Source organism: Gossypium arboreum, chromosome 10, assembly GCF_025698485.1.
Source record: "Gossypium arboreum isolate Shixiya-1 chromosome 10, ASM2569848v2, whole genome shotgun sequence".
In the NCBI taxonomy this organism is placed as follows: Eukaryota; Viridiplantae; Streptophyta; class Magnoliopsida; order Malvales; family Malvaceae; genus Gossypium; species Gossypium arboreum.
Genome location: NC_069079.1, coordinates 16727986 through 16737985, shown reverse-complemented (window position 1 = coordinate 16737985; position 10000 = coordinate 16727986). Strand labels below are relative to the sequence as shown.

General features: G+C 36.1%; 1 non-coding gene across 1 annotated transcript; it reads left to right on the top strand.

Moving 5' to 3' along the window:
- The first annotated feature begins 675 nt into the window (after nt 1–675).
- On the top strand, nt 676–782 carry LOC128283170 (small nucleolar RNA R71). The gene has a single exon (XR_008273512.1). It is a non-coding gene; the product is annotated as a small nucleolar RNA R71 (small nucleolar RNA).
- The last annotated feature ends 9218 nt before the right edge of the window (nt 783–10000 follow it).

The window sequence follows — 10000 nt, the reverse complement described above, 5'->3', positions numbered from 1 at the left end:
TCAGAAATTAATTTAGCGAGTTGACCTATCTGAGTTTCAAGCCCTTGGATCGACGCTTGTTGATTTTTAAGTGCTGTCTCAGTATTTTGGAAATGAGTTTCTGACACCAAGATGACTTTTGTTAGAATCTCCTCAAGGTCCGGCTTTTTCTCTTGCTGGTAAGGTTATTGTTGGAAGCCTGGAGGTGGTGGTGGTCTTTGATTCCCTTGGCCTCCCCATGAGAAATTTAGGTGGTTCCTCCAACTTGCATTGTGAGTAGTACTATAAGGATTATTTTGAGATCGAGGATTATTACCCATGTAATTTAACTACTTGTTCTCCATGTTGTGGCCATAGGGTGGGTATTCTGAATTGCTTGATCCATCTCCACTTGCTTCGCACTGAATTACTGGTTGAGCCTATGAAGAACCAAGAAAACCTTCAATTTTTCTGTTCAAAAGTTCTACCTGATTAGAGAGCATGGTGACAGAATCGACGTTAAAAACGCCGGCTATTTTCGTTGGTTTTGTCTTCATGACTTGCCATTGATAATTATTCAGTGACATCTCTTATATAAATTCATAAGCATCCTCAGGTGTCTTATTATTGATAGTTCCACCAACGACTTCGTCAATCATCTATCGAGTTGAAGGATTCAGGCCATTATGAAACGTTTGAACCTGTAGCAAGAGTGGTAAACCATGGTGAGGGCATCTTTGCAAAAGGTCCTTGTATCTCTCACATGCATCGTAGAGTGTTTCTAAATCCATCTGCACAAAAGAGGAGATATCATTACGTAATTTAGCTATTTTAGCCGGCGAAAAATATTTTAATAAAAACTTTTCAGTCATTTGTTCCCAAGTAGTGATTGACCCTCGTGGTAACGAGTTCAACCATTGTTTAGCTTTGTTCCTCAATGAAAAAGGAAATAACCAAAGGTGAATGGCATCATCAGAAACGCCATTGATTTTAAAAGTGTTGCAAAACTCTAAGAAATTTGCCAAGTGAGCGTTGGGATCCTCGTCCTGCAAACCATCAAACTGAACAAACTGTTGGATCATTTGAATGGTGTTAGGTTTTAGTTCAAAATTATTTGTAGCAACAGCAGGCTTAACTATGCTCGATTCAATTCCTGTTAAAGAAGGTTTAGCATAATCATACATAGTATGTGGAGCAGGATTCTAATTAGCAGCAATTGCAGGAGGTAGCGGATTTTCTTGGTTTTCAGCCATCTCCTCGGTTGTGGTTGAAATATCGTCCTCTTGCTCTTCCTCTGTGTATCTTAAGCTTTGCCTTATTTCTCTTTGGTTTCTGCGAACTGTGGATCGATCTCACTATCAAACAATAATGGTCCTGAGGGGTTTCTTCTAGTCATACACTATAAAAACCTGCCAGGAACGAATAAAAGAAAAATTAGAAAAGAAAATAAAAATTTAAATTGCAAATAAAGTAAAATGGCTAAAGTAATAAAAATCGAATGCTCCTAATAACTTAGTTCCCCAGCAATGGCGCCAAAAACTTGATACGTGATATTCATGACAGGTTTTAAGAATTTATAATTATTCGTTCTTGGAACTAACTATTATCACGATGAAGGCAAGTGTACCATCGAACAATAGTATAGCTTTAGCAAAACCGGATTGTCAAACCCAAAGGAACCAAGAGTACTAGTAATTACTTTATTTTTATTATCTAACCTAAAAATTAAGGGATTTGTTTATGTAAACTACTTAACTAAACTAAAGGTGCACAGAGAGAAAATTGGGAAAAAGCTTTTGGGAAAACTCGATTGATTAAGACAATACCCAAGGAAAAATCCACCTAGACTTCACTTGTTATTTGACTCTGAATCAGACGATTTTGTCATTTGGCTTGATCCGTAGAAATCCCTAAGTTATATTATTATCTCTCTCAAGACTAATAATGTCTAACCCTAGGTTGATTAATTGAAATCTCTTTCTAATTAACACCCTAGTGTTGCATTAACTTGATCTATGGATCCCTTTATTAGGTTTCACCCTAATCCGGCAAAATCTTATCACCCTATCTCTAGGCGTGCAATCAACTCTGTTTAATTACGACAAATTTACTCTTAGACAGGGTCTATTCCTCCTCTGAATAAGAGCATTAACTTGAATCAATATCCTGGAATATTAAAATAAGAATTAAGAAACACATAATTAATGACAAGTCAAATATTTATCATACAATTTAGATAATAATAACAAGATCCGCCTTAGGTTTCATTCCCCTTAGGTATTTAGGGGTTTAGTTCATGATTATAAAAGAAAACATATCAGAAGAATAATGAATACAAAACATAAAGAAAATCCCAAAACTCCTGAATGGAAATTGAAGGGAGATCTTCAGTCTTGACGATGAATCCGGCTTTTGAGATGGACCAATCAGCTTCCCTTGAGTAATTCCTTGGCTCCTACTCCATGTGTCTCTTCTAGGTGCCTCTTCAGGTGTTTAAATTGGATTTAGAATGCCTAAGAGCCCTCAAAAGTGGCCTTTTCCGAATAGGACTATACTTGGGCTCGGCAGGGTCACGCCCGTGTGACATGCCCGTGTGCGATTGCTCCAGCCCGTGGTCAAGGCTGTTGAATAGGCACTGGCGTGTAGTTTACCCGTGTAAGTCATGTTTCGATCCTGCCAAATGGACACGACCGTGTGACATTCCCGTGTAAGGAAGTCTAGGCTGTGTTGATTTCCCATGTGAGTTCATTTTCTCCGTTTTCGGCCTGTTTCTCGCTCTTCTTACTCTCCTATGCTCACCTAAGTATAAAACATGAAATTAAAGGATTAGGAGCATCGAATTCACCAACTCTAAGGAGAATTCATCCATAAATGTGCTAAGCGTGGGACAAAAATATGTATAAATTACGGTTTATTAGACAGTCTTCCAAAGAGATGAAATCTGATCACCTCCTGGCGTGCTAACGTTGAGAGTATGAATACTGCTACAAAATATATAGAATTGAGGCAGTGTTCGCAAGTGTATGGGTCAAATTGTAATATTGTTTGTTAGAACAATGAAGTACTAAGAGTACTCCGAAGGTCATTCCCAAGGGATTGTAGTTTAAGGAAAACTGCTATTAAGCCAATTATAAAAAATAATTACTAATTTACTTGAGTCATGAATTAGTAGTGTTAATCTAGAAGCAAGATGATAATAATAAAATAATTAAATTGAACTAAACCTAAATCTACTCCTAAGTAAATGTATCGACTTAAACCTATATCTACTCCTAGGTAAATGTATCGGCTTTTCCTATTCCTTATTTTGACTATTCGTGTTCTTTTAGCCTAGATCTAATTGCTTTACTTGATTAATTATTGAAGTAGGATTTTAAATAATTGACAATAATTAACCTAGTATGGCCTCTCAGCCTTCTACTAACCTAACTAATCAGCAAGAACTACTTATCTCTCTATGTCATAATTCAAGCCAGGATAGGGTAAGGTTTTCACGGCAGTCAATACCGATTTTGGGTTAATTCCTACCTACATGACTTCTTAGGGTTGTCAATTATAGGGTTTAAGTTATTCTTTCCCCAACCATTGATCTGCTAAGTGATGCTTGGTAGGCAATACCGATTCAGGTTCATTCCTACTTAAATGACTTCTTAGGGTCGTCAATCTTAGGGTTTAATTGCACTCAACCAGATCCATCGAATCCAAATTAAACTCTACCTTGTTAATACAATTGAAACACACAAAATATGTATAAAGCATAAGTTGATTCTAATATTTACACAAACATTCAATTAACAATGTTAAAGAAATAAATATAAAGAATAGCATAGAGAAAAGAGATGCTCATGAGTTTATCGATGAAAGTGTGGCTCCGGATGAAACTCATTGAATTTATCAAAGGTTTCACTATTGCAATGCATAAGGTATACATACCCATATATGGAATAATTATCAATGAAGGTTACATAATATTTGGATTATAGAAACACAAATCGTGAATTTCAAGCTATTCGATGTCGATTTTATCCTTCCCCTTTTTACTCAAAAATTTCGATACCATGTTAGCTATAGAATAAAACAATTAAAATACATTAATATTACAGAATTCAATTTCATATAAATTTTCAATTTTCAAACTATATTTTGCTTATTCTTCAATTTAGTTCATAAACCGAGACTAGTTTTTAACCTTCACATTTAACTCAATTTTTTATACTAATTTCACTCTAAGCTAAATTTAGATTCCTCTTTTCCAATTCAACCCCTTAATTTTTTAATTTTCTCAATTTAGTCCTTATTGTTCAAAATCAATAATTTCTTCCACAATTTAGTCCTTTTCCATTTCTAACTTAAAAATCTATCTATCTCTTTAATCCTTAATATTTAAACTATTCAACATTGTCAACATCTAAAATTTTGAACAATACTAAAAACTACAACATGGGTCGAGTAGTTCTAAATACCTGGATTCCAAAAATATAAAATTTAGAAGAAAATGGACTAAATTAACTAACCAATTGAAGTTGAAAAGTTCAAAAACCCTTAGGTTGCCATCGACCTCTTGTTCTTTCTCTCTTTTTCTTTCCTTTAATTTGCATGCATTTGTTCCATCACTTTCCACTTTCTTTCTTTTAAATTTTGTTTTCATTTTATTATCTTTATTATTATTATTATCATTATTATTAAAGTTACTTTAATATATAAAACATATACACATGCAATTTCATTAAACCATAACTGACCACCTCCCACCATTTAATAAATGGTATATTTACTACTTTAGTCCTTTCTATTTATTTCAATCTATAATTTAAGTTTTAACTAATACACGATTTAGTCCTTGTACCTTAACAACTTCTAATTTCATGAAATTTACTAATCCAAAAATTAGTTCACTACTAAACTAGCCTCATAAATATTTAGTAAAAATATTTATGGGTTCGATTTACAGGTACAGAGTCCCGAAAATACACTTTTCGACACCCCTGACTATCAGGTCCTTACAATTCCTCCCCCTAAATAAATTTCGTCCTCGAAATTTACCTGAAAAGAGGTGGGGATATTGAGATCTCATCGTCTCTTCTAGTTCCCAAGTCGCTTCCTCGACACCATGACTACACTAATGAACTTTCACTAACGAAACACGTTTATTACACAATTCTTTCACTTTTCGGGCTAAAATTTCTACGGTTCTTCATCATAAGATAAGTTAGGTTGAATTTCAATTTCTTCTTTCAAAATAATGTGAGACGGATCTGATCGATACCTTGTAAGCATTGACACATGGAAAACGTCATCCATTTTCTGTAATTCCTCTGGTAATGCCAACTGATACGCAACTAGTCTCACTCTTTCTGTACTCTCATACGGTCTAATAAAATGAGGATTCAGCTTCCCTTTCCAGCCAAATCACAAGACTATCTTCCATGGTGAAACCTTTAGAAATACTTTATCTCCAATTGAAAACTCAATATCTCAATGTTTCAAATCTGTGTACAATTTCTATCTATCAAAAATTGTTTTCAATCTATCTCAAATTATTTTAATAATATTTTTTGTTTCTTGAATAAATTCCAGCCCAACAACTTTTCTTTCATATAATTCCATCCAACAAATAGGTGTTCGGCACCTACGACCATATAAGGCTTCGTACAGGGCTATTTGAATACTCGGTTGAAAACTATTGTTGTATACGAATTTGACCAAAGGTAAATAACGTTCCCAACCTGATTCAAAATCGATTACACAAGTACGAAGCATATATTCCAAAATCTAAATATCACGTTCAGATTGTCCGTCTGTCTACAGGTGAAAGGCTATACTGAAATTGAGTCTCTTACTAAGAGATTCATGCAATTGTTTCCAAAATCTCGAAGTGAAACGCGAATCTTGATAAGAGATAATCGACATAGGAACATCGTGAAATCCCACAATTTCTTGAATGTAAACTTTAGCAAATTTTTGAAGTGACCAATCAGTCCTGATTGCAATAAAATGAGTCGATTTCATAAGTCAACCAACTATCACCCAAACAATTTTTTTCTTGCTTGAAGATAAAAGGTAATCCCGTTATAAAATCCATCGTGATGTGTTCCCATTTCCATTTAGGAATAAAAATAGGCTGAAGTAATCCTGTGGAAACATGATGTTCTGCCTTAACTCGTTGACACGTTAAACATTTAGCTATGTACTCAGCTATGTCTCTTTTCATTCTGGGCCACCAATACACTTTTTGCAGGTCGTGATACATTTTCTTTCCTCCAGGATGCAAAGCAAAAGGACTATCGTGAGCTTCATGAAGTATCAACTCTTTTAATTCTACAACATCTGGAACACAGATTCGATTTTGAAATCTCAAACAATCACAATCATCAATATTAGAACATTCTATTGCGCCATTTTGAATCATTTCTCTTTTCTTCACTATCTTGACATCATTTAACTGTGCTACTTTAATTTGATCAAATAATACCGATTTGACCTTTAACTCAGCTAACAAGCTTCCATCATCATTGATACTAAGTTGAGCAAACAAGCTTCAATTCGCATTCTCTAGGTATTTAGTTGACACTATTCTAGTATTCCTAATGATAATAATGATTTGATATTTCTATTTAGTCAGTAACCCCTATGAAGTATTTCCATTTAATTTTAACATGCTTGCATACCTTTCCACGCTATTCCTGGGGGGTATTCCTATAACTTTGTCTTGCCATTGTAGATACCATGTAAGATTCACGTGGCAAGAAAATCGCCGTCCCCGCCTCGAAGAAGCAGAAAAGAGCGGCATCAGCCTTGGGTCCCACTCCCGAGATCAAACACCCGTTCCTCCAATTCCCACAGGGACCACATGAGGAACTATTTGGGCCGCTGCATTGAATGGGCCGTACTTGAACAAATCCAACTAGCTGACTCGGTCCAAGCCCTTCTGACGACTGACCCACGGGGGCTATTTTTCGGGATCATTGAGTCGACGTACCTCGAGCTCACACTCAAACTCTGCTCGAACTTCCATCTTCAAGTAGTTATGATAGGGTTCGATGATCCTGCAACGGTCTAGTTTCGTCTTGGCGGTTTAGTCCGCCAGTTGAGCATACCTGAGTTCGGCGTCACTTTGGGGCTCTATACGGAGGAGTTCATGGACAACGATGATTTTGACACCCTCCATCGCCACATCTACTTGTCTCCCCCCAACTGCTGGAGGGTCCTCGTTCCTACTTCAGCCACCTATGACCCCAGCCACTTTAAGGCATCGACCCTCGCCCCATCCCTAAGGTACTTACACGCCATCTTGGACCACACTCTGACAGGGCAGTGAGAGAGCACTAGCGTCGTCAACACTCACGATGCCTACTTTTTATGGAGTATGGCGAATGGGTACATCTTCAACCTTTCCTATTTCATTGCCCTCGCCATTCGCCATCAAATGGAGCAGCATAAGAAGGGAGTCATATCCATTGGCCCTTATTTGACTCGCCTGGCGCTGTATTTCAGCCTCCTCAACACGACAGTGCAAGCATCTTCTCTCACCCTTATTGGTCAAATGTCCCCATAGGGCATCTTGAGTATGCTATATATGAGAATGATTGAGCGTCGGTGTGGAATTGACCTTCCCCAATACCGCCTGGTCCAGTCCCCCGAGGAGGAGGACCCAAAGAACATTATTGATGATGTCCCTCCACGTCATGAGGACTCACCATCTCAGCCACCACCCATCCATCGTCCAGTTCATGCGACGACTTCATACTCTGACATCTCTGAGCGCCTTACTCAATTTGAGTAGTACTGTATTCAGCGCTTTGATCACATTGATGCTACTCTACATCAAATTTGTCAGCACCTTCATATCTCATCGCCACCACCACCTTGCGAACCATCCGGCAATGATGATGTTTAAAGACTTTTTATTTATTTTTTTTATTTTCACTTTTATCTTTATTTATCTTCTTAAAGTACTTTTTATTTTACTTCCATTTAATACTATTCCATTTTTAGGTTTTATAATTAATATTAGATCATTTATTTTTTCGGCTATTTCTTTACGAGTAATTATGCTTCTTTATATTTCCTAAAGAGTTAGTGATTTTATTGCAGTTATAAAGAACTCCAAAGCTCACTATTACTTAGGAAATTGCAACTCCACTGGAAAAGGTTCTCCACGACTGCCATGTCCTACTCGACCACGACCACAGCTGCTACTAGATATAATATTCTTTTGGCGCAGGACTTATGGACTAACGAACCTCTACCACCACCAGAGTATCCTCCTCCGCTCTCATCATTGCCTTGGCCAATTATTCTCAATAACTCAAATTCAAGGAATTCATCCACAAATTCAGGAAGTTTCACTTCTCTCCCCGTCTTATATCTATATTGTTCAGTAATACTATCTTTGTACATTGAGGACAGTGTACATCTTAAGTGTGGGGGGTTATTTATATCATTATCAGAAAAATCCCTGAATTTTGCCTTATTCTCACGTGAATCACTCATATCACTATTAGAATGAATCTTGATTAATTTATGATTTTTATTGATATGTCTTGAATTAAAACATAGGCATTTATGCATTGACTGTTTAAACTTTAAAAGAATTAAGGAATCAAGCATGAAAAGTTGATTCTTGAGAATTAAAAATTTTTAGGTTGTTTCCCCAAGTTTAGGTATTATCTTGAGTTGAAATTCACAGGTTAAACATCAAAAAGCCATAATTTTTGTGAGATCTTGAGCCTTTAGAGCATATATTATTTCTTTCATGCTCACTTTTATTGTTGCTTTAAGTGCATCAACATTGATTTGTTATTCTAGAACTTGCTTGATTATGCATGTCAAGACCACACCTTTGATTTGATATGTTGAGATGATAAAGGCACCTAGGTTTAACCTACTCACTCCATTAAAGCCTACCTCCATAATTAACCCTTAGTGAACCCCCTTGAGCCTAACAAGCCATTAATTGATTTACCCTCAATATTAACCCATAACCCATTATTGTTGAAATCCCCTAAATTAATTTGATCCCTATTTTTGTCGAGATTTGATTTGAATAAATTGCTTAGCTATGTTTTATTTTTGATAGCTAGCCTATGTTACTTGATATGATAAAAAAATTAAAAATACATACATACATATTAGTAGTATTTCTTTTTTTTTTTGAGCCTAAGTATTTAATTCCATATCCATGAAGAAAAGCTCAATTAGGAATGTAAATTGTCAATTGTAGTATTTTTCTAGTTAGGTAATTTTTCAATTCAATCTCGATTCTAACCTTCTTTTTCAGCTTGTGACCACACCCCCTAACCAAAGCCAAGTTACAACCCTCTAAAAGACCTTTTGATTGATGTATCATCTCAATATATAGTGGTGGAGATTTGATTTTCACGCAAGCCTATGGTAATAACTTTTCGTATTGAATGTTGAGTGTTAAATTTCTTGTCCTTGAACACCTCGAGTGATTTGAGTGAATCTTAAGTGAGGATGTGAAACTCTGTGATATTTTGAATCAAAGGTGATTATTGAGATGAGGTGAAACACCTATGTTTTCGTAATAAAATTCTCAACTTAGAATGCTTGAAACTTTGATGTTCTTCGAGTTGAATTTTCAATGTATGAGTACTTAGGGATTATTTTGAGATACTATTGATGAGAATTATAAGTTGAGAAGAATTTGTTTTGATTGAGAGTTGAGGATTTTGCTTGAGGACAAGCAAAAGCTTAAGTGTGGGAGTTTTTGATAAATCGTAATTTATACATATATTTTTCCCATGCTTAGCATATTTTTGGACGAATTATCCTTAGATTTGGTGAATTCGATGCTCCTAATCTTTTAATTTCATGTTTTATACTTAGGAGAGCATAGGTGAGTAAAAAGAGCGAGAAACGGGCCAAAAACGGAGAAAATGGGTCAACATGGGAAATCAACATGGCCTGGACTTCCTCACACGGGTAGTTCACACGCCCATGTCCATTCAACAACTCAAACACGGTTTAAAGCAATTGCACACGGGCGTGTCACACGGGCGTGTCCCTGTCGAGCCCAAGT